The sequence below is a fragment of the Echinops telfairi genome, unplaced genomic scaffold (assembly GCF_000313985.2).
Source record: "Echinops telfairi isolate 266 unplaced genomic scaffold, ASM31398v2 ScPeMD7_7400;HRSCAF=8409, whole genome shotgun sequence".
Classification (NCBI taxonomy): domain Eukaryota; kingdom Metazoa; phylum Chordata; class Mammalia; order Afrosoricida; family Tenrecidae; genus Echinops; species Echinops telfairi.
In genome coordinates, this window is record NW_022111300.1 from 7,366,393 (window position 1) to 7,391,401 (window position 25,009).

General features: G+C 42.9%; 1 protein-coding gene across 1 annotated transcript in view; it reads left to right on the forward strand.

Moving 5' to 3' along the window:
- The window catches only part of MIB1 (MIB E3 ubiquitin protein ligase 1), a 167,061-nt gene that overhangs the window by 45,159 nt on the left and 96,893 nt on the right, over positions 1–25,009 (forward strand). The window lies entirely within an intron of this gene.

The window sequence follows — 25,009 nt, forward strand, 5'->3', positions numbered from 1 at the left end:
CAGAGATGTGTTCCAAATTGCAGATATCACAACAGAGGCAATGTTGTTGTTAATCTTGCTGTCTACATTCTATTTTGAGGAGATAGAAAAACCAGAAGTTGTATCCGAATTCTTGTTACTGTAATGTGTCTGTGGGCCAGGAGTGTTGGAGTCACCTGTCACTTTGTTGGGAATGTGATAGTACCCTTCCTCTTCTAAACTAGGATCCTCATATTAGCAAGATCTGTAGGTCATTTGTATGCACATTAAAGTTTGATAAGTAATACTATATAAAGGAAAACAAATGTGCATTTGGAAAAGGTATTATCTCTGAATGGATGAACCCATAACCTGGCAAGTTAATGACATCGTTGTGACTATTAAAGAATAGGTATCCCTTTGGGGTAGGGACAGAACAACCTAGCACCAGCACATAAAAACCTAAACCAAACGCACTGCTATCTAACCCTATGTAGGGTTTGTGAAATTAATCTCTACAGTCGACCTAGTGATTGGCAGCTCATCCTCTAATCCTGAGTCCCAGTAGAGTCTCAGCAAGTGGAGCTTGGACGGAATGTTAGCTCCTTCCCGCCTCTTCAGTTAGACCAGTGGTTCTCAACCTTCCTAATGCCGCAACCCTTTAATATAGTTCCTCATGTTGTGGTGACCCCTCAACCATAAAATTATTTTCGTTGCTACTTCATAACTGTAATTTTGCTACTGTTAGGAATTGGGCGACCCCGGTGAAAGGGTCGTTCGGCCCCCAAAGGGGTTGCTACCGCCAGGTTGAGAACCGCTGAGCTAGATACCTTGTGCAGCCTCCACATCCACTCAAAGCAGATCTCTATTACACACACATAAAAATACATAACATGTATGGGAAAGTTTAAGGAATAATAAGATGAACACTTCTATTTCTACTACACAACAGGACCTAGACAGGTTGTCTTCAATGTTCGATACCCAGGTTGCTTTGTATTATTTGTTTCCAAGCTTACCTTGATTTGCTTCAATGTTTTTATGAATTTAATCCTAAAAATAGTAGTTACAACTGAAGTTATTTTAATACTTTTATGATTTTATTTTAAAATGCTTGTTTCTTTTTGTGATTAAGAAATAGAACATTAGGAGGACATTTAAATGTTTTATGTGTGCCCTTCCTAACTGTAAGCTCCCCAATATGACCATCTTCCTGATTTTTACATTTATCCTCCCTTGCTTTTTTATTTTGTGTTAAACTTATGGTTTAATTCTTCAAAAGCCAAGTAGTAAGCACAAATCTAGCTTTTGTAAATACAAGGCAGGATTACCATTTTTAGAATGAAGCTTCCAGAAGAAGATGAACTGAAAAGAGTTCCTGGGGCAGCTTGTCTTGCTTGCCAGCTTTCCTAATGAACCCTCTTAATCGTGAGTGTTGTCTGTGAGTTCTGTGCGGTCATTGCTTCTCTGGAGTTTACAAGAGTCCTGTTGGAAAGGCAGAGGACAAAGTCATTAGTGAGGTCAAGGAAACAACCCACACAAGACATGAGGCAGCGGGCATAAGTATGGGCTGAATGCTGGGCATTTGGCAGGCATATGGTCAGAGAGGGTTGCTGTGTAACTTTTGTTTATAAGCTTACTATTGTTAGCTAAAAGCAAAGAGGTCTGAAAGCACTTGTTGCTAACAGTGAAAGATTATAGACTTCAATATAGATTACAGTGAACCCTCGTTTATCGCGGTTAATCGGTTCTAGACCCTACCGTGATAAATGAAATTCCGCGAAGTAGGATTCCTTATTTGTAAGTCAAATATTTTCGTAGTTAGAGCATAGAGGACATGAAAAAACACCCTTTAGTCACCATTACACTCGTATTACCCAATTTATTAAACGAAAAAGGGAAAATACAGTAAAACATTTTGGACGCTACAATTATCATTTATTATTTATTATATTATTTATGGCATCAAGCATGTACAGTATGAGCCAATCAGTGGCAGTAATGACAGAGCATGCGCTGTTACGCAAAAACCGCGATAGAGTGAAGCCGCGGAAGTCGAAGCGCGAAGTGGCGAGGGCTCACTGTATACTCGACATAAGAAAAACAAAAAGATCCTTAAAACTGTACCAATAAGAAACATCATAACTGGAGAAAAAGATTTAAGTTCTCAAGAATTTCATTTTACTTGGATTGACAGTCAACATGGAATCATTGCATTGAACATTGAGGACTAAGGGACACCTGACCCAAGCCATTGTATTTTTTTAATCCCCTCATGTGAAAAGTGGTCAATGAATAAGGAAGATTAGAGAAGAATTGTTGCATTTGAATTACGGTGCTGGTGAAGAATACCATGAATTGCCAGAACAAACAAATCTGCCTTAAAAAAGCAGTATAGTCAAAATATTTCTTGGGATCAAGTATGGTGAAACTTTGTCTCATGTTTATTGGACATGTTATTAGGAAGGACCCACCACTGGAAAAGGACATAATGCTAGGTACAGTAGAGAGGGAAAAAAAGAAGACTGAACAAAATGTATTGGCCCAGTGGCTGCAACAGTATGCTCAAACAACAGTTGTGAGGATAGTGTGGGTCTGGGCAGTACTTCACTCTAGTGTTTATACAGGCAGTATGACTTAGAACTGATGGATGGGCATGCAACAACACCAAAGAAACAGCAATAAAACTTAATCATGTGCTCACCTTCCCGACACAATCGCTGAAAACAAATGGGCGCATAAACAAAAGTGGTAAAGAAAGCTGATGGTGCCCGACTATCAAAAGATATAGCATCTGGGGTCTTACAGGCTTGAAGATAAACAAGTGGCCAACTAGCTGAGAAGCAACAAAGTCCACATGGAAGAAGCACACCAGCCTGTGTGATCATGAGGTGTTGAAGGGATCAGGTATCAGGCGTCAAAGAACAAAAAATCCTATCATTGTGAATGAGGGGGAGTGTGGAGTGGAGACCCAAAGCTCACCTGTAGGCAACTGGACACCCCCTTACAGAAGGGTCGCGGGGAGAAGACCAGTCAGGGTGCAGTATAGCCCCGATGAAACATACAATTTTCCTCTAGTTCTTAAATGCTTCCTCCCTCCCACTCTCATGATCCCAATTCTATCTTACAAATCCGGCTATACCAGTGCATGTACACGGGTATAGATAAGAACTGGAAACACAGGGAGTCCGGGACAGATAAGCGCCTCAGGACCAATAATGAGAGTAGCGATACCAGGAGGGTAAGGGGCAGGTGGTGAGGTAGAAACAGGGAACTGATCACAAGGATCTACATATAACCCCTTCCCTGGGGGATGGACAGCAGAAAAGTGGGTGAAGGGAGACATCAGATATGACAAAATAAGAATAATTTATGAATTATCAAGGGTTCGTGAGGGAGAGGGGGTGGGAAGGGAGGGGAATAAATGAGCTGATACCAAGGGCTCAAGTAGAAAAGTTTTGAGAACGATGATGGCAATAAAAGTGCAAATGTGCTTGACACTTGGATGCATGTATGGATTGTGATAAGAGTTGTACGAGCCCCTAATAAAATGATTTTAAAAAGAAAAAAAAAACCTTAATCATGGTCTACCTCAAATTTTTTGGAGTAGGTTAAAACAGAATGCGTTGCGGTATGAGCTGAGAGGCCCTGGATACCCATCTAACAGGAAATGGTGGTGGGTGGGTGGAGGAGAGCTTGAGAATTTACAAGTATATTTGAGAAAGTTGGTCAGGTTCACTTGAACATTATGTCCTTGTCAATAAAAATACAAGTGGAATTTGTCCTCTGGTGCTGTGATCCTTCATTATGGCTAGCTGCAATTTAGACAGGTTGCCATCAACATTAGGTACCTAGCAGTCATCCTGGGAGCTCCCTTTGCAGTCTCCCTGTGGATGTCCTTTGCCTTCCTCCTGGCTGTGTCTCAAGTTAGTTGTATCCCATGACTTCCTCATTTTTCTCGTAGAGCACACATTCTAGTAACGTTTTTGAAAGAGTGCATGAGAAATAAAATTTTAATCGTTTTATTCTGAAAACTTTATATTTTTCACCACACTCATCATGGTTAGAGGCATGGGAATCATTTTTTAACTGCTTTTTAAGGCTGTTGCTGTTTTGAAGGCTGAAGCCATATAACTTTCTGGATTTTTATTATTTTGCTGCTTTCTCTTTTGAATAAAAAGTAGGCATTTTTGTGGCTTTGAGTCATGAGTATTAACATTTTTGGTTTGTTATGATTTAACCCATGTTACATTTTAGGAACAAAATAAAGAAAAACAAATGAACCCATCTTGCACATGTGACTTGCACATGCGGGTATGCAAAAATGGGTGAGAGCCCATGTCTGACCACATCTGGCTGCTGTCCACAACAATCCAAGGTCAGTTTCCATGAGGCAGAGGTCAGACACACCTCCACCCTTCTTTTACCCTATTCTGAGACCAACTGTTCATCCCACAGCATTCTACTTCTCTGCTGGGTTCGAGAATCTGTTGCAGTGAGCATACAGAATTCACAGACAATGCTTAGGATTTAGGGGGTTTAAGGTGGTCGTGTGTTATGCGTTGGGCTACTATCTACAAGGTCAGCAGTTCAAAACCAGCAGTGGCTCCATGAGAGAAAGATGAGGCTTTCTACTCCTGTAAAGAGTTATAGTCTCTGCAATCACAAGGGCAGTTCTACTCTTTCATAAGGTTGGCATCCACTCAATGGCAGTGAGTTTTTTTTAAAACAAGGTACAAAAAGCCAGAATGAAAAAACATTAAGGATATAGACCTTGGTCCATAGCAACACCTCATCTCAGCCAGCAGCCAAATTCTGTTTGTCTCTGGTGTTCAGTCTTTCAGCCATGTGGCCACTTGGCCTCTGCCGCTGTGGGCCAGGAAGCTCACCTGCTTCTCCTTACTGTTTCACAGTCTCAGTGTACACCCTTTCTCCTCTGTCTCTGTGTGGTGGCTCTGCTGTCTCATGGGTTCTAATCCAGCAGCTTCTGGTGCTTCTGATATCTGTCACTGCCACTTTAGCCAGGGATATTAAACATGCTCTTGATGGTCCGAGGAATCCTCTCACCCAATCATTGGTGGGGGCTACAGTAACATGGATAAAACCCCAAAACTCAATTCCGACTCATAGTGACCCCACAGGACAGAGTAGAACAGGTTCTGTGAGTTTCCAGGACTAAATCCTTGTGGGTGCAGGAAGCCTCATCTTTCTCCTGCAGAGTGGCTGGGGGTTTCTTTCTTTTTCTTTGTTAACGTTTTTATTGGCATGTAGTTCATAAACTTTATAATTCAACAGTATAGTCATATGGCTGGTGGTTTCAAACTGCTGACATTGTGAATAGCAGCCCAGAGTGTAGCCCACTACCACATCGGGGCTCCTGGAAACATGCAGAGAAGAGCAATGTTAAGAAATTTCACTTCACCCCTGGGAACCTTTGAAGTAGTCTACAGGATGATGATGTTTAAGTACATGTTTGAGACCAAATGTCAGTTTTAGTATCTGAATATTTTTGCTTTTGTGTATTAATAAAGTTCTTAACCCTTCGCTTTCTCCTTCAGTGCTGGTTGCTCTGTTCCAATGCCCTGATGTAAACCCATGTTAATCATGTATATTGTATTAGAGGGTTTCTTAAGCTCTAAAGTTAATGTTTTAAGTGTATTTTTGTTTTATGAAACTTTTGAGTATATCACAAATGTTTAATATAAATACACTAGATCATATTTCTGTTTGCTTTCAAAAAAACTATTATGGGAAATTTCAAACATATAACACAGTAGAGAGGATAGTAGGGGAGCGTTGAGCCAATAATGACAGGGACAGGGGAATAGCAAGGGATCTAAAATTAACAGTGAAGGAGGGTGTAGTGTTCCTGGTCATGTTTGATCAATTGAAATGTATCTGAGAGGAATTACTGAGAGGTGAATGAGGATTAAACATGATAGTGGGGCAAGAGAAAAGAAAAAAAAGGAAAACATAAGAAAATAAAAATTTTAGATATAAATATAGATGTTTATATGTAAATATGTAAAGATAGGTGTATTTGTTTCTATATATGTAAATACAACAAGGAAGCAGGTGGACTTTGGGTTTCTACTTAAATCTTACCTCAGTACAAGAAAGGTTTCTTTTAATAATGTGTTACTGTATGATACCTTCCCAACTTGATAGCTGAAGACAAAATGGGAGTGTAAGCAAATGTGGTGAAGAAAGCTAATGGTGCCTGGCAATTAAAAGATATAGCATCTGGGTCTTAAAGGCTTGAAGTTAAACAAGTGTCCATCTAGCAGTGAAGCAACAAAGCCCCCCAGCCTGTGTGATCAAGATATGGCACCAATTGTACATTTATGCTTTATTTAATTGAATTATGGATTGTTAGAATATCTGTAAGAGCTCCCAATAAAATGATTGATTCAAAAAAAGAATAGTATAAATTTTTATGTACCCATGACTTAACTTCCACAATTAGCAAGTTTTATTAATTCAGATTTTTAAAAATAGAAAAGCTATTGTTTTCTGGATTTCACGGATTCTTTATGCAGTCATTTTTCTTTTTAAATCATTTCATTGGGGTTTGTACATCTCTTATCACAATCCATCCATCCATTGTTTCAAGCACATTTGTACATTTGTTGCCATCATCATTTTCAAAACATTTTCTTTCTACTTGAGTCCATGGTATCCGCTCCTCATTTTCTCCTCCCTCTTCTACCCTCCCTCCCTCATAAAGGCTTGATAATTTATAATTATTATTTTTTCATGTCTCACACTGACCAGTGTCTCCCTTTACCTACTTTTTTGTTATCTGTCCCCCTGGGAGGGGGTTATAAGTAGATCATTGTAATCTGTTCCCCCTTTCTCCTCTCACCTTACCCTTACCCTCCTCGTATTGCTACTCTCATTATGGGTCCTGAGGGGTTTATCTGTCCTGGATCCTCTGTGTTTCCAGCTCTTATCTGTACCCGTGTACATGATCTGGTCTAGCTGGATTGATTTGTGAGGTAGAATTAGGGTCATGATGGTGGGAGGAGGAGGCATTAAAGAACTAGAGGAAAGTTGTCTGTTTCATCGGGGCTATACTGCACCCTGACTGGCTCGCCTCTTCCTTGTGACCCTTCTGTAAGGGGATATCCAGTTGCCTACGCTTTGGGTCTCCACTCCGCACTCCCTCTCATTCACAATGATAGGATTTTTTGTTCTGGGTCTTTGATGCCTGATAACCTGATCCCATAGACACCTCATGATCACACAGGCTGATGTGCTTCTTCCATGTGGGCTTTGTTGCTTCTCAGCTAGATGGCCTCTTGTTTATCTTCAAGCCTTTAAGACCCCAGATGCTGTATCATTTGATAGCAGGGCACCATCAGCTTTCTTCACCACATGTGCTTATGCACCTATTTTGTCTTAAGCGATGGTGTCTGGAAGGTGAGCATCACAGAATGCCAGGTTATTTGAAAAAAAATTTCTTGCATTGAGGGGGTACTTGAGCAGCAACCCAATGTCTGTCTGCTACTTTAATACTTTACCTATAAACATATGTACATAGATCTATTTCCCTATCATTATATATAAATATATTTACATATGTACATACCTCTATTAATGCCCCTTGCCTCCTAGTTCTTTCCTCTATTTCCTCTTACTTTTCTCTTGTCCCACTATCATGTTATGCAGTCTTTAACTTAAGTAACTGTTGTATCTCCTGTGAACTAGTAGTTAGATCTGTAGCCAAGATTAAATTCAAGCTCACTTTTATTTTGGCGAGAGGACTTCCAAATTGGTTTTTATGCTTCCTGTTGCATTATTTCAGAGTACTTATTATCTGGTTATCCTTTTAGTTAAAGTCTCTTGACAAGTATAATTTTCATCCATCTTTTTGTTGTTAGATGCCATTGAGTTGGTTTTGATTCATAGCAACCATCTATACAACAGCCTGAAACACTGCCTGGTCCTGTGCCTCACAATTGTTTTGTGTGAGCCCATTGTTACCTTTTTTTTTTTTTAATTTCTTAATTTATTAGTTCCTTTTAAAAAAAAATGGTTTTAGCAGCCATTCAGCATACATTTTTTAGAATTGAAAATACAGGGGGAACTGATTACAAGGATCTACATATAACCTCCTCTCGGGGATGGACAATAGAAAAGTGGGTGAAGAGACATCGAACAGTGTAATCTGATAAAATAATAATTTATAAGTTATCAAGGGTTCATGAGGGAGTGGGGAGCGGGGAGGGAAGGGGAAAATGAGGAGCTGATATTAAGGGCTCAAATAGAAAGCAAATGTTTTGAGAATGATGAGGGCAATAAATGTACAAATGTGCTTGACACAGTGGCTGTATGTATGGATTGTGATAAGAATTGTACGAGCCCCCAATAAAATGAACAACAAAAAAAAAGAAAATACTAATTTATAGTATTTATTTTATTGTACTTGTTTCTCCCTCAGGAATAAGTTATATTAAGAAACAAAGTAATTGTTTAAAATTGGGAATTAATGCATACATTTTTTTCTTTCCTGGACTCCTTGACATCGGTTCCCTGCTTGCCCCTTCACCCCCCAACTCACTGTATCCCCCTCCTGAAACCCTTATTCAACCCTGTAGGTTCATCAATCCTGGGTTTCATGCACTGAAAAACAGAAAAACTTGTAACAAATTCAAGAGATGACCCAATGACATAACACATCTGAGATAAACTCCTAATATGATCAAATTAAAAAACAAAACAAACAAAAACCAACCCAGAAAATGTTGAAAACCAGTTCAGGCCTAATGTGTATTGGTGCGGGGGTGGAGGTGGGTGGGATCAACTGACAAGGTTTATCAAGTCAGGTGTATCCTTTTGATCTTTTATAGTTGTCTCTTTAATTCATTCTGTTTAGTAACCACTTTCTTCCCAACCCTCTATTATGGATAAAGTGAGATCACCGGAGGTTTATATCCTATGTAGTTCTCAGAAATGTATCTTGGGTTCCCCCTCTCATCCATAGCTTTCTACAAACCAGATGCTCACAGTTTAGGTTCCAATACTCGTCCTTCTTCAACTTTGGATTATATGATTTACAATCCTTCAGTGACTGATGCTGGAGCTTGTTCAATGTGGACTTAGTTGACATCTCACTTAGATGGCTGCCTGTTTGGAGACAAGCCTTTAAGACCCCAGATGCTATCTTACTTGACAGACTCACCATTTAATTTCTTCACCACATTTTGTTATAGCACCCATATCTTATGTGTTCCCTTCCTAAGGGCTAGTAATGAACAGGCCATGATGTAAGAACTAATTTTTCTTAAGTTGGAGCTAGCATATAGTACAAGCCCCAAACCCATTCCTGGATCTTCTTTTTTTTAAAAATCTGCCTTTGCCTCCCTTTCAGAAGCTCCTTCTTATTAATCATTCCCCTGGGGCATAATTATCTTATGTTGATGTCTTTGATTAGCCCCTGGTCCTAATTTTTTAAAGCCCTGTTGAGAGAGCCATAATTGGCCAATGTAGGCTAACTCCATATTACAGTACCTGAATTATTTACTTGTACAGAATCAGTTCTTTTGTGGCTGGATGCTGTTTACACAAACAATGGGAGTTGTCAGGGAAAATTTACAATAATAATTACTGAGAATCTCAGTCACAGATTTGCCGGAATAATACATATCTTAATACAGATTGTTTGGACTAAGCTGAAGCAGGTCCGGGTCCTGTACGTGCTTCCCTGCACATCCCAAAGGTTAGCAGTAGACGGCACCAGATCAGATAACCAGTGAAACCAGATGCTCTGGGTTCAAAGAAAGCTGCAAGGAGTCAACAAGCAATTCTTGGAGTGTCCAGATCCCATATGCTCATTGCCATTCATTCCTCACCACCCCTTTAAAAATCCCATGCCCCCAGCTGCTGAGCTTGACTTCCATGACCTGTTGGCCTAGGTCACGGAACCTCGTCCTGGACCTCCCCCTAATAAAGCTACTTTTGTTTGTGCTCTCCCTTGCCCTGTCGGTTATGGCTGTCTGTCTTCCTGTACTGGAGTTTCACCTTTACATTTGGTGCCCAAAGCCCAGGAGAGGTAGGGACACGGGCTCCTTGCCATCCCAGCTCTGCTTTGGCTGGGACAGCCCACCCCTCCTCTCCTCTCCTCTCGAACCGCTGGAGCCTGTCTGAATGAGTGACTTCTAGTCAGTATCTCTGTGTATGTTCATTCTGTCTCATTTGTCTTGTTCGTCTTTCTGGACACTGAGGACCAACAAACTCGGACGGGAACTTAGGGTCCGTGGGAGGCTAACTAGCTGAAAGCCCTGAAAAGCAAGTAGGCTAGGAAGCTGAACATGGTGCCGCTACAGGGGTTTATTCTGCTACCCTAGTACCAATAGGAGCTGAAAATAACTGCCTTTTCCCAAAAGGGGTGCGAGAGAAGGTCAGGTTCTCGTGTCCATCTTTTCTCGGTGTCTGTCTTCTCTCATGTGGCCTCCAGCTTTTTGTCTCTGTTTATCTCCTGGGATTCCTGCTGATAACAGGACTCCTAGCACTAGGCTTCGCAGTCACTGTACCTTCTGCCTGGACTGGAACGCAGATGGTGTGTCTGAGCCTTTTCTACCTGTTTGTGTGTTTTGCGTTTGCGGCTCTGCAGTGCTTGCTCTAAAATTTTCTGCTTCCCCTTACTCTCACCCTGAACAAAGGCCTCTGACCAACCTCCATTTTACAGGCCATAAAGCCAGGCCTCACTCCTCCTCCTCGGCTTCCATTGTGTGTCTGTAATCCGAGGTCCCTGTCTGCTGGCTGAAAGCTGCAGACCTGCACCAGGGAACGTTCATATTCTGGAAAGTCCAGGACTCTCCTCTGGGTCCCTAACTCTGATTGGGATGCCCCCAGGGTTACTGGATTTCTTTCTGACTGATGGGTGCGAACGGGGAGCAGGGGACACTCTTCTTCTCTGTCCATACCCCTTGAAGTTTGAGACACAATGGGAAGTCTTCTGTCCCAACCCCCTAAGGACAGTCCTTTGGGGTGCCTACTGCCAACCCTAGTGAGTTGGGTTTGGCTCCTGATTGCCACCCTAAACACCTGGTCTTTTTCTGTAACCAAGTTTGGCTTCAGTGCCAATTGGGCAATGAGTCGCACTAGCCAGAAAATAGCACTTTTGATTTTAACATTCTCCGCAACCTCAACAGTTTTTGTCAACAAACTTACAAATAATCAGGAGTCCCATATGGTCAGAATTTTTTTTCTTTCTTCGCTCCTGTCCCTCTACTACCTGTCATCCTGCTCAAGTTCTCTTAGCCAAACACTCTTAATCAGGCCCCTGACAGTACTCCCCTTCCGTCTTTCTCCAAACTCCCTGACTCCTTTGTCTGCACCCCCGCTAAGGCCTCCACATTCTGGGTGTCCTTCACCATCACCTCCCCCCGCTACCCCCTCTACTCCCAAAGGCTGAGGCGACTGTGCCTCTGACACCCATCCACTCCCAGGAGCCAGACTCCTCAGACTCCCTGGAGTCTCTCTCTCTCTCCTCTTCCCAACTCCCTCCTTGTTCAGCCTCCTCTTAGTTAACACCAGCAACCTCTGAGAGACCTCTCCCAGATAGGGAAGTAGCTCACAAATCCGTGCTGGACTCCTGAGACTCACAGGAGGGAGGGGTCAGAAAGCTCCAGGAAGTAACAACTTTAATCTCCCACTGCACTTCTGATTTCAGTATCATCTGAAATCTGGACAATTTCTGCCTGTAAACTCACAAATAGTCTGAGATTCTGTACGTCCAGGCTGCCTTTTCTTTGCGCTCCTGTCCCTTTCTCTGTATGTCCTGCTCTTCTTCCCAAGTCCTCTTGACTAATAAAATTCCTCCTCTTTTCCTGCTTCTGCACCCCCCTCTGGTGTGTACCTTTTCAGGCCTGCCTGAACACCTTGTCTCCCCTCCTACTCACCCCTCTCCCTATTTTGGCCACCCGGGGCCCCCACATCCTGTTCTCCTGATCTACCCCCCTCACTGGAGGAACTCGAGTCTACACTTACTCTGCCAGTTAGCAAGAATCCCCCTTCTCCTTTGTCTGCTCCTGAAAGTGGCAGGGGCTGAGAGAGGGTCAGGTTCACGTTCCCTTCTCGCTCACTGATTTATCTCAGATTAAAAAGTGTGTAGGCTCCTTTTTAATGATCCCACAACCTATATTAAGAGTTTCAATGTTTAACTCAAGCTTATGCTTTGTGCTGGCATGATATCTTTGTCATCCTTTCCTTTACCCTAGCCGCAGATAAGAGGGAACACATTTTTCTCCCTGTTCAGCAGCACTCCGACCAGATTCATTTAACCCACCCCGATCTAAGTGTTTCCCAGACAAAAAACCTGGTTAGAGTTATCAAATTGCCAATCAAGCAGGTAGGGACAGACATGCCCCCGTGATAAAATGTTTCAGTGTGTCCTGGCTTGGCTTCAGGCCATTCGCATATATGAGTCAATTTTAATAAGCTTAAGATCACTCAAAAGCCTGACGAGAATCCAGCCACCTTTTTAAGCTGCTTAACTGATCTTTTACATTAAAAGCTTAAAAAGCGAAAGAAAGGCCCTCAAACCCCAGTCCGAGATTTAGCGAATATGGCATTTAAGGTTTTTAACAGCTGTGAGGAGCAGGCAGAGTTAGCCTGTGAAGCCTGGTTCTGGCAGAAGGTAAATTTCCAAACCCAAGCCTTAGTAGCAGCCCTGCGGCTAGCGATCCCTTGTGGCCCCAAAGGGGTAGCGCAGCACAAGGGACTATGGGAATAACAACTGCCACCTGGCGCATGCTTCAAGTGTGGAGAATAAGGGCACTAGTCACAAAAGGGCCCCAGGCCTAAAGCTCCAACCAAACCCTGCCCAGCGTGTGGTCAAAGCGTTCACTGGAAGTCTGACTTTGGGAAAGCGACAGGCCCTTTGTGTCTTCATGCGGGGTGTCTGCCCTTCCAATTCCTGACCCGCTGCTTGCCTTGCTGGAATTGGCCGAAGACTGAGGAGACCTGACTGGACTCCTCAGTGACCGCCTCGCCAAGCCTGGGGTATTACTCAAGGTATTGGGTATGTAAATTTCCTTCTTACATAGAAGCTGTCTTTTCTGACCTCCCCTCATTTTCAGGTCTAGGCATTCCTTCCTCAATCTCCGTCATGGGAAAAAAAAATCTCGGTCATGGATATTGATGGCAAGCCTACCTGCCCCCCAGGTGTACTAGCCTTTACTCCTTCCCTCCTTGGAATCCCTTTGTGCCTGGTCCCTATGTTGGGAAGAAACATTTTAAATAAGTTAGGTGCCTCCTTCCACCTTACTTTTGGTCTCATAGCACCTCTGCTCCTTCCTTTTCTTTCACCGGACCTCCAAGAACTGGCACTACAGACCTCGTTGCTTCCCGATCTTAATCCATCACACAATGCCTCCTTTCTAAAAACCTCATCATTCCTACCCACTCTTCCTGCAACACTCCAATCTTACCAGTAAGAAACCAAATGGTACTTAATGCTTGGTCCAGGACCTGCGCCTCATTAACGAAGCTGTTATCCTCATACACCTGGGCGCTCTCCACCCCTATACTCTTGTCGCACATTCCCCGCTCCTCTACACCTTTCTCACCATTCCCCTTAACCCAACTTGTCAGCATTCATATGCCTTTACCTGCAGCCCCTCCTAAACAGTTTTAAAGCAAACAGCCAAGTTCTCTTTCCCTCCAAGGCACCATTATCTCATTCCGCGGTTATCTTTTCAGGCTTTTGCCTCAACCCACCACTCATAGTTTACTCTAGAGCAGGGGTCCTCAAACTTTTTAAACGGGTCCAGTTCACTGTCCCTCAGACCCGTTGGAGGGCCGGAGTATATTTAAAAAACAAACTATGAACAAATTCTTATACACACTGCACACATCTTATTTTGAAAAAAAAAAACGAATGGCGCAAAAGCACCCGGCGGGCCAGATAGATGTCATTGGTGGGCCACATTTGGCCCGTGGGCCTGAGTTTGTTGACGTCCACTCTACATAGACGCTGGGTCATGGAGGACCTCCAACCACCAACTTCGGCTGAGCAAATAACTAAATGTATACATTTATCCACAGAAGGATCTTGTTTTCCAATTACTGTATGTAGTTCCTCAGCTTATACTATATGGCCAGTATGAATTAGCACAGTTACTCCACACCCAATGGTCGAGAAGAGCAGCATTCCTAGTCCATCCCAGTCTCTCTCGCCTCCCTGCAGGGACAGCTCAAGAGTGCTGTTATCATGATAATAAATCAGGGCTAGTAAGGCAAAGCATACCTGTATTGCTACCTGTCCTAGTAAACCTTAGGTTTACCCTCTCCCTGGCAGCGGCAGAGATTTCTAGTAGACCATTAGAGCACAGCATGCTCCAAACACTAAACTTTAACAAGCAACTCCAGCTAGTCATAAAATCCACCTCAGTCTCTCACCTCCTTACAGCGACAGCTTACATCCCCAGCACAGGTAACCCTTCAGAACCACTGTGCATTGGATCTGTTAACAGCTGACAAGAGAGGTATGTGCATGTTTCTAGGAAAAATTTTGCTGCTATATTAATGAGTCTGGAGTGCTTCAGCAAAATGTTACAGTGTTAAAATCTCGGCCAAAGAAATCAAAAGTCGCCACTAGGGCAGTGCAGCAACCACCTCCTGGTTCCAAAACCCCTTTATGTCCTTGGTCATGCTCCTGGTAGGACCCCTGGTAGTAATTTGCTTGCTGTTACTTTTAACCCCTTGTTCTTAAAAGTTCCTTCAAGAACGAATGAAAGACATATCCAATCTAACTGCTAACCAACTCTTGTTACATCCTTATAGCCCCCTACCTGCCAATGCTGGTCCAGACAGTTCCAGCCCATAGCCCTTCCCCCATCGCCCCATGTCAGCAGGAAGTAATCTGATTAGATATCAGGCATTTATCACTAAAAAAGCTGGAATGTTTGGACTAAGCTGAAGCAGGGTAGGGCCCTGCACGAGCTTCCCTGCACATCCCAAAGGTCAGCAGCATATGATGCCAGATAAGATAACCAGTGAAACCAGATGTTCTGGGTTCAAAGAAAGCCGCAGGGAGTCGACTAGCAATTTTCAGAGTTTCCAGACTCCATATGCTAACCACCCCTTTAAAAAACCCACGCCCCCAGCTGCTGAGCATGACTTCCCTGACCTGTTCGCTGAGGTCACGGAACCTTGTCCAGGAGCTCCCCCTAATAAAGCTACTTCTGTTTCTGCTCTCCCTTGTCCTGTCATTATGGCTGTCTCCCAGTACTGCAGTTTCACATTTGCACAGAATATAGCTCACTGATATAGTAAGACTATGGCTGTTTACCAACAGTTCAACAGTCTTGGTACAGTGTGAGGGTAACCAGCTCCTAACACATCATCATGGGTCCGGTTGGGGGAATTTTACAGCTATAATAAGTAAAAATTATAGTAAAGTCATAGCATGAGAGATAGAAGAGAGATTGAAATAATGGAGTCAGACACATTTCATGGTAGCTTGCTCACCTCAACCTCACTTGGTGGTCCACATGGAGAAATATTTATTGCTAACCAAGGTTTTTATATTCTCTCGGGACGTGCAAGCCCCATAATTATAGGTGAAGACATATGTCACAGGAAAGGATTGTGCTATAGGTAATACAGTAATGGGAGGGGGGTGATCTAGGGGTATCCACATAATAGGAAGGGGTAGTAATGGCGTACACATGTGACAAGATGGTTGGATCATAGATTCAGGGAGGGAGCTTAATTACGGATATCACTGAGCTGGTTTGACCTGTTCTCTGGCTCACTATAGAAACCATTATCAGTAAGGGTGTAAACCCCACCTACAGGAACCAAATTGATGACTGCAAGCCTTTAGGGAGAAGTAGCCCATTGTCCTTAACAGCAGGGAGTGCAGTCCACCTGTGGTGGGCCCAGACAGTTCTCTGGCAACTGACTGCCTTCAGGGAGGTAACTTGACAATCATTTACCATTAGTTGCAAGCAGTGTCCTAAGTCTAACATTTTTTTGGGAGATGATTTGAGAGAGATCTTTCTGTTTCCCACAGTACAGCTGTCTTCCACTTACTCAGACACCATGTATTTTTGGACTTACATCTTCAAGCTACAAGTGTGTCTGAGGTAGAGTCTAGTTGATTCAATGGAGTTTCTGCGTTGGATCTCACTGATGCAGTTAGAGCATGCTGTGTACCATGAAGGTTAAGGATTCAATGCCCCAGTGTTCCATGGCACCCAGCCTGGGTCCCCAGGATGCACCCAGAAGCCAGTTCTCTTTTCCTACAAACAATCATGTATTTATGTTCCCCTGGACGTGTTTGCTCCCTTTCCCCTCCCCTGACTTGTTTTCCCCACCAGTGTCCCTCATCCCTCTGATAGGGCTACCTGCCTCTGGTAGCTTTGCATGGCAGCCACTCAGTAGACAATATCTTCCCTTCCCACCTCTTGACCATTTGATCCCAGCTGCTATGAGGCGCCCTCGGGCAAAGTGACCTTCAGAAAATACTAAGTGTGGATGGTGTATGGTTCATTGGCACCAGTCAGGCTGTCGGGACTCCCTGGCCAGCAGACTGGATTCCTTACCTAGTTTGAGCTTGTACCCGTCCTGCTGTTTGTTCTTATAGCAGTGGACTCATGCAGTATTTTCCCTGTTGTGATTTGCTAACTTTACTCAGCATAATGTCTTCCAGATCACTCCATGTCTTAGGGGGTTTCATAGTGCCATCACTGGTTTTAGGGATGCATACTATTCCATTGTTTGTTCCATCATTTTTTTAAAAGTCATTTTATTGGGGCTCATACAACTCTTAACACAATCCATATAAACATCAATTATGTAAAGCACACTTACACATTCATTACCCTTATCATTCTCAAAACACTTGCTTTGCACTTTGGTCCTGGAATCAGCTCATTTTTTCTTTTTTCTCCCTCCTGACCCCCATCCCTTAAAAGCCCTTGTTAATTTATAAATTATCATTTTATCATATCTTATACTGCCAGACATCTCCCTTCTCCCACTTTACTGTTGTCCATCCCTTAGGGAGGAGGTTATATGTAGATCCTTGTAATCAGTTACCCCTTTCTACCCCCACTTCCTTCCTCCTTCCTGGTATCAACACTCTCACCACTGGTCCTGAAGGGTTCATCTCTCCTGGATTCCCTGTGTTTCCAGTTCACCATATCTGCACCACTGGTCTAACCAGGTTTATAAAGTAGAATTGGGATCATGATAGTGGGGCGGGGGTGGGGTGGGGTGGGTGGGTGTGTGTTTAAGAACTAGAGTAAAGTTGTGTGTTTCATCAATGCTGCACTGCACTCTGAGTGACTGATCTCCTCCCTACTACCCCTCTGCAAGGGATGTTCAATTGTCTACAGATGGGCATTGGGTCCCCATCCCACACACCCTCTCATTCACAATGATAGGATTTTTTGATCTTGGGTGCGTGATACCTGGTCCCTTCAACCCCTCGTGATCACACATGCTGGTCCCTGTGGGCTTTGTTGATTCTGGGCTAGATGGCCGTTTGTTTACCTTCAAGCCTTCAAGACCCCAGATATATCTTTCGATAGCCGGGCACCATCAGCTTTCTTCACCGCATTTGCTTACGCACACATTTGTCTTCAGTGATCCTGTTGGGAAGGTGGGTATCATGGACTCACCATTGAGTTGAGCAAAGTGTTCTTGTATTGAGGGGAGTACCTGAGTGGAGGCCCAATGTCCATCTGCTACCCTGCTACTAAACCTATAAATAAATGCACTTAGATCTATTTCCCCCATAATCGTAAATATATTTACATATATGTACATACCTGTATTTAGGCCTCTATGTATGCCCTTTGCCTCCTACTGCTTTCCTCATATTTCCTTTTGCTCTCCTTTTGTCCCACAGCCCTCCCATCCCCTCCCTGCTACTGGTTTTGATCCACTTTTCCCTTGTCCCTGGGTTGGCCAACACCTCTTCCCTTCCCCTACCTCCCACTCTCCTATGTCCCCCTGCGACCCTTGTTCCCTTGTTTTCTTTTCCACATTGTTTATCAGTCAATCTTATCTAGATAGACCTGCAAAGAGAATAATATGTGCATAAAATTGCGGTTGGCCTCGGCAGCACCAAAGTGGCACATAAAAACAAGGCGATGCCGGCAGCAACGCCAGCAAACTAACAAACAAGCCACTGACATACAAAATCTAAAAATGAAAAACAAAAGAAAAGTCTGTTAATAGTTCAAGGTCTGTTTGTTGACCTTTAGGACTGTTTTCCAGACGAGTCTGATGGGGTGCCATGCTCTGGCCCCAAAGTCCATCCTTGGAAGTCCTTCAGGACCTCCTTGTTATACCACCCCACCCCCGCTCTATTGCACACCCTCAATGTTTTGCCTTAGTGTGGTGGGTTCAGCTTGGTCACACATCCCACACTGTTGTAGCCTACTGTCTGTTCCCAGAAAGAAAAGAACCCAGACCGCCAGCAAGTTCAAAAGAGAAAGTTTTATTTCCTCCGCAGGGACCGTCAGCCCTCTTGAGAGAGACTGAGCTGCCCCCAGTCTAAATTTGCACAGGTTTTTATACTTTTGCAATGTGTAGGTGTACAAGCAAGCAGAGTACAGAAGCGGGATATTGCGGTTAGCCATTCTTGGTTGAACAATAACTGTTCTTAGTTGAACAATAACTGTTCTGCCTGTTCTCACAAGCCTTCTGAACATACATTTCCTTTGGTACATTCTGTTGCGCTATGTCTGCACAGCCTACCTCCCCAATACCAGCTAGTTCATTTACAGTTCATAATGGCTTCTGTTAGCTCAAAATGGCTTCACTGTTGTCAAGACTGTTTAAGCTTTTCCCAGAGTTACTACACTGTGTCTCCAGTGCTGTCCCATGTAGGGCCACGGGTCAGTGCAGGATGTTGCATCTTGCGGTGGGGCCTGCCATATGGTCCTCTCTGTGCATTGGCTGCTCCGAGAAGGGCTATTGTCCTCTGAGCTTGGTGGGCCCCATTCTCTTCCTCCTCCTCCATTTGCTTCAGCTTCCTTCTGGGTGTGGTAGGTCTGTTCCTTTCCCTCACCAGACGATCTATTTTCATTTTCTGTGGCACTCCCTTCCATGGTGGGTGTCAGGCTGATTCTGGTTGGGGCCGGGCATATAGTCCATTCATTTTATGGATTCCTCCATGCATTACATTGCCCTCCTGGTTTGGCGCGTGATGGTGGGGTCTTTATGCACATTCCAGTTCTGTGGGGACACAACCAATACTGTCCCCCTGCGTGGATTAGTGCCCTGTTCACCCCATGTCATCATCTCCGTTTCTCCCCACCCTGATTCTGCCTCCTCCTTTGCCCTTTTCCCTTCTTTATGTTGGACTCACACGTACCTCCCTGGCTGTGGTTTGCCCTCCCCTGAACTACCTATGCTTCCAGCCGTTTATTGCGAGATAAGCGTCTATTCTTCTATTCCTGCCATGCTGATTGTACTTACCTCAGGGGACTCATGTTATACGTGTCCTTTTGAGATTGGCTTACCTCACTTAACATGATTCCTTCCAACTTGTCACAGGAAACGACGTGTTTCATGTGATCATCTCTGCTTCTCAGTGCTGCATAGTACTCCATTGTGTGTATGTGCCAGAGTTTACATACACTCGTCTATCAATGGAAATTTAGGCTTTTTCCAAGTCTTGCGATTGTGAATTGTGCTGCAATAAACATTGCAGTGCAGATGACGGATTGTATTTTATTTGATACCTCCTCTGGTTATATGACTAGTAGAGGCATGACTGGGTCATATGGTAGATCAATTTCCATTTTCTTTTAAGTATCTCCAGATTGCTTTCCACAGTGGCTGTACAAATGTACACAAACACCAGCAGTGGAGAAGGGTTCCTACTTCACCACAACCCCTCCAACACTTGCTGCTCTCTGATTTACTGATTTGGGCTAGCCTCAGGGGTGTTAAGTGGTATCTCATGGTTGTTTTAATTTGCATTTCTCTTATGGCTAATGACTGGGAACACTTTCTCATGCTTGTTGGCCATATGGGTCTCCTTCCTAGTGAAAGTTCTTTTCAGTTCTTTTGCCCACTTCCTTAGGGGGTTAGCAGTTTTTCTCTTTTTGCAGGCCATGAGGGTGTTAAAGATTTTAGTAATCAGCCCTTTGTCTCCTGTGTCATTACTAAAAATCCTCTCCCAGTCTGTGGGTTGTCTTGTCACCCTCTTGGTAAAGTCTTTCGAGGTGCACAGGTGTTTTATTCTTATTAAATCCCATTTGTCGATTTCCAGTTCACCTGTGTGTGTACCCTTCCCTATTGCAGTGAGCCTATGAATTCTCTGGGCCAGTGCTCTCAGGTTTGTTCCTGATTCCTTCCTTGATGGTCCTGATGGTTTTGGGTTTAACTTCTAGGTCTGTGATCCACCTTTAGTTTATTCTTGTGCATGGGGTGAGGTAAATGTCTTGTTTCATTTTTCAAAATGTGAATATCCATTGTTTCCAGCATCACTTGTTAAAAAGGACATCTGAGACCCTTTTCGAAGATCATTTGTCTATGTGCTGATGGTTTTATTCCTGGGCTTTCTATCCTTTTCCACTGGTCTGAGTGTCCGTCGTTGTGCCAGTACCACACTGTTTTGACCAGTGTAGCTTTGTAATAGGCATTACAATCGGGTAAGGCATGTCCTCCACCTTGGTCCTTCTTGAGGAGTTCTCTGCTAATTCTGGAATTCTTCCCTCTCCGTATGAAATTGGTGGCCAGTTTTTCCAATTCTTTGAAGAAGGTTGTTGGTATTTGAGTCGGTATAGCATTGAACTTGTAAAGTGCTTCAGGTAGGATTGTCATCTTTAGTATGTTAAGCCTTCCAATCCACGAGCAGGGGATGTTCTTCCATTTGTGGAGTTCGCTTTTGATTTCCTGTAGTAGGGTCTTAGAGTTTTCCTTGTATAGGTCTTTAGTTTTTTTTGTTAGATATATTCCTAGGTATTTATTTGTTCTTAGCTACTGTGAAGGGTACTTCCATCTTGATCTCCTCTTCCATGGTCCTGTCCGATGTGTATAGAAAACCTACCGACTTGTTTTTGTTGATCTTATATCCTGCCACTCTTCGATATTCCTCTATCCATGTAAGTACTCCTGTTGTGGAGCTTTTGGGGTTTTCAGTGTACAGGATCATGTCAACTGCAAATAGTGATAGTTTCACCACCTTCTCTCCCATTTAGATCCCCTTGATGTCCTTCCACTGTCTTATGTTAGCCAGAACCTCCAGAACAATATTGAGTAGAAGTGGGGAAAGGGTGCATCCTTGTCTTGTACCCTTTTTCAGTGGGATTGTGTTTGTCTTTTCGCCATTAACTATGATGTTGGCCATTGGCCTTTCATAGATAACTTGTATCAGCTTAAGGAATTTACTTTCCAATCCTGTCTTCATGAGTGTCTTAATTAGGAATGGGTGTTGGATGTTGTCAAATGCTTTTTTCTGCATCTATGGATATTATCATATGGTTTTTATCCTTTTTCTTCTCGACGTGGTGTATAATATTGATGGATTTTCGGGTGTTAAACCATTGCTGCATCCCTGGGATGAATCCTACTTGGTCATGGTGGATGATATGTTTTATATACCTTTGTATTCTATTGGCCAATATTTTGTTAAGGATTTTTGCATCTATGTTCATTAGAGATATCGTTCTGTAATTCTCCACACGTGGGATTTTTGCCCTGTTTGGGTATCAAAGATATGCCGGTTTTGTAGAATGAGTTTGCTATTCTTTTCCATGCTATGGAATACTTTGTGGAGGATCGATGTCAACTCTTCCCTGAATGCTTGGTAGAATTCTGCTGTGAAACCATTTGGCCCCGCAGGCTTTTTTCGTTGGTAGCTTCTTGATATGACTCTATATTTTTTTCTTTCACTATGGGTTTGTTGAGGTTCTTGACCTCTGTCTGAGATAATCTATGGAGGGACTGATTTTCCACGTATTTGTCCATGTCTTCCATGTTTCTGAATTCATTAGAATACAGACCTTCATAGTACTTTGTGATTATCCTTTTAATCTCTTTGGAGTCTGTTGTAATTGCTCTTGTTTCATCCCTCATCCTGGCTATTGATGTTTGCTCCTTTCTATCCTTGGTCAGATTCACCAGTGGTCTATCTATTTTGTTGATCCTTTTGTAGAACCAGCTTTAAGCTGCATTTATCTTTCGCATCATTCTCCTGTCATCCCACTGGTTTAACTCTGCCCTGATTTTTATTATTTCTTTTCTCTTGCTATTGCAGGGATTGTTCTGCTGACTCTGTTGTAGTTGTTGGAGATTTTGTGTTAACGTATCTGTCATGCGCCTCTCTTCTTTTTTCATATATGCATTTAATGATATTAAGTTTCCTCTGATAACTGCCTTCTCATTATCCCATAAGTTTTGATACATTGTATTCTCGTACTCGTTAGACTCTCGTTCTCGTTTCTAGACTCTTCCTAACATACTCTAATCTGGGCCTGTACCCATTCGTGTCGCAGGAGATCGTTGTTCATGCTCCAATTGGTTGCCTTTGCTTTTCTGGACGTCCTCTTATTAATATCCTGCTTTATGGCATGGTGACCTGAGAAAGATGTCTGAATAATATCTATGTGTTTGAATTTATTCAGGCTTGACTTGTGTCCCAGCATGTTGTCTATTCTTGAAAATGATACATGTGGGCTTGAGAAGAATGAATTTTTTTTTGCGTTTGTATGGAAAGCTCTATAAATGTCTATCAGGCCCTGTTGCCTAATTACATTGTTTAGTTCCATGGCCTCTTTGCTGAGCTTCTTTCCCAATGATCTTTCTCTGGTAGTGGATGGCTGAATCTGTGATTTCTTTTTTCATCATTTTAATAGTTAGATGAAATTTGCTGTACCATCATTGGGTGCGTAAATATTCAATATGCTAACTGGTTCTTGGTTTACTGAGCCTTTGAGCATTATGTAATGTCCCTCCTTGTCTCTATGGTTTGAACCTTGAGGTCCATTTTGTCGTAGATTAAGATAGACACCCCGGCTTTTTTAAGTTGCCATTTGCTTGGTATACTTACCGCCAGCCTTTTTTTTCTTAGCATATTTTTGTCTGTGTGCTTAAGATGTGTCTCTTGCAGGCAACAGATTGATGGATTATGTTTTTTGAGCCAGTCCTCCAGCCTTTTTCTTTTAATATGCGTATTGAGTCTATTGGAATTCAGAGTTATTGTCACAATCTGTGGATTCATAGTTGTCATACCCTGTCTTGTTTTGGGTGTTTTCCTATCTCCCTTCATATCAGTGTGCTGGGTTTGAGTGGAAAGTTTTTATCTTGTCTTATTTTCCCTCTGAGACCCTGTTGTCTTGGTAATTGTTGCTGGCATGTTGGCTTCTAGTTGGAGGTAGGCTATATGGTGGTCTCCTGTTTGTTATTGGTGGAGGTTGATCCTCTGGCCATAATAAGTCAGCCAGTATCTTCCACAGCGTTGGGTGTCTTGCAGCATATTCTTTGAGTCTGTCCTTATTCTGGAAAACCCTTATCTCACCACCTATCTTATTGGATAACTTGGCAGGGTACAGGATTCTGAGGGAGTCGTTTTTTTCTTTCAGCTTTTGGAAGATGTTGCACTACTCTCTTCCTCTTCTTGGTATTTGCTCATATAGCTGAGCATACTCTTGCCTGGTCTCCTTTGTATGTGATTGTCTTCCTTTCTTTTGCTGCTCTTAAAATTTCCTCTTTTCCCTCGAAGTTGGATATTTTTACTATTATATGTCTTGACGTGTTCTTCTTGGGGGCTAGTCTAACTGGTGTCCTTTCTGCTTCCTGTATGAGCGCTTGTTTCTCACTCGTTAGGGTGGGAAAGTTTTATGACAAGTTCCTTTTCTACCTTGGTTGTTGACTTTTGTGGTGTGTTGTGCTCCGGTAAACCAATTATTTGAATATTATACCTCTTCATAGCATCTGTCATTGATTTAAGGTTATATTCTGCTTCTTTAATTTTCCTATCTGTCTTTCTCACTTGTTTAGGTCTGTTTTTGAGTGTCCTCAAGATCATTGATGTGGTTATCTGCCTCCTCACGCCTAATCGTAAATTCTTTGACCTTGTGTGTGGCTTCTGCTACCTCCTCTGTTAGCTCCTGTAGTTCCCTTTGTTGTGTGGACCTCATCTCTATTGTGGACTTCATCTCCTCTATCTTTGCATCCTTATTCTGGGTAGGTTCCCTCAGCTACTGTATTACTGCGAGCATACTTCTGAAGATTTTCTTCTGTGGCAGACCTGTATCTGATTCTTCTATGAGAGCTATTTGCTCTGCTAATGTTTTGTCTATTTTTTTTTCCCCTGTTGGGAGTGATGTGGTCTGATGATTTTTCCTTGAACCTTTCATTGGCCCCATGTTTCTGGGAGACCAATGGCCCTTATCTGTGTTACTATTAATGATGCTCTCAGGGGTTTGCCTATGACCTATTAGAGAGATGGGTCAGATTGCCATGTAGGCAGAGTTCCCTGATGGCGCTGGAGCTTCAGTGAGTGCCCCAAAGCTGCTTTGACCTGGTCTGTCCAGGCATCCTTAGCAGTCCTTTTTGTTGCTTAATAATAACTAAAAACAGGTTTTAGGAGGGAAATGGGAAAAAAATTTATATAGCGAAGAAAGGAACAGTTGTAAAAGAGGAGGAAAAAGAAGTAATAGTAACAGGGGAAACGATAAAATATAGAAAAAAAAGAAAACCTATAAAAAAGGAGCAAAAAGTACAAATAATAATGAGAAAGGAAGAAGAAAGAAGAAAAAAAGAAAAAGTTTGTAAAAAGTAAAATAAAACAAAAAAGAAAGAAAAACCAGCACGAAAAATATATATAAAATTTTCCCCTTCCTTTTTCCTTCGATTTCTAGAGATGCCTAATGGAAGATGCAGGTGGGCGAGGCCTCTCTGTCATGTGTAGTGGTGCTGATCTTGGGCTCCGTAGCCAGGCAATGTGAGGGGAAAATGTTCTTCAGATAGAGCATGCACTCCCCAGGTCCCTGAAGGCCTGTAGTGTTAATCCGGTAAGCAGAGGTACACAGGCAGGAGAAGCACCTCAGCAGTGAGCCTCCTGCACCTGCCAGAA